This window comes from Eimeria mitis, genomic scaffold (assembly GCF_000499745.2).
Source record: "Eimeria mitis Houghton genomic scaffold, Emh_scaff581, whole genome shotgun sequence".
NCBI classification, from domain to species: Eukaryota; Apicomplexa; class Conoidasida; order Eucoccidiorida; family Eimeriidae; genus Eimeria; species Eimeria mitis.
Window position 1 is genome coordinate 13,962 of NW_013574056.1, and position 203 is coordinate 14,164.

The window sequence follows — 203 nt, forward strand, 5'->3', positions numbered from 1 at the left end:
GCAGCAGCAGCAAAAGGTACGGAGAGGGACGCTTCAATTCGTTCTGTTGCTGTTCGTCCTGAATCGGACTGCGATGAGGAGGCGTCTATTGCTGCTGGTGCTGGTGCTGCTGCTGCTGATACTGATGCTGCTGCTGCTGCTGACGGTGCAGCAGCGCGACCTGCAGCTTTCCGCTCGCCCACGCAGGAGCACGGGCGTTTCCC

At 60.6% G+C, this 203-nt stretch overlaps 1 protein-coding gene across 1 annotated transcript in view; it reads left to right on the plus strand.

The window, feature by feature from the left end:
- EMH_0016870 (uncharacterized protein) overlaps positions 1-203 on the plus strand; it is a gene marked incomplete at both ends in the record, with an annotated part of 6,814 nt that overhangs the window by 6,182 nt on the left and 429 nt on the right. The gene's annotated exons all lie outside the window — the stretch shown is intronic.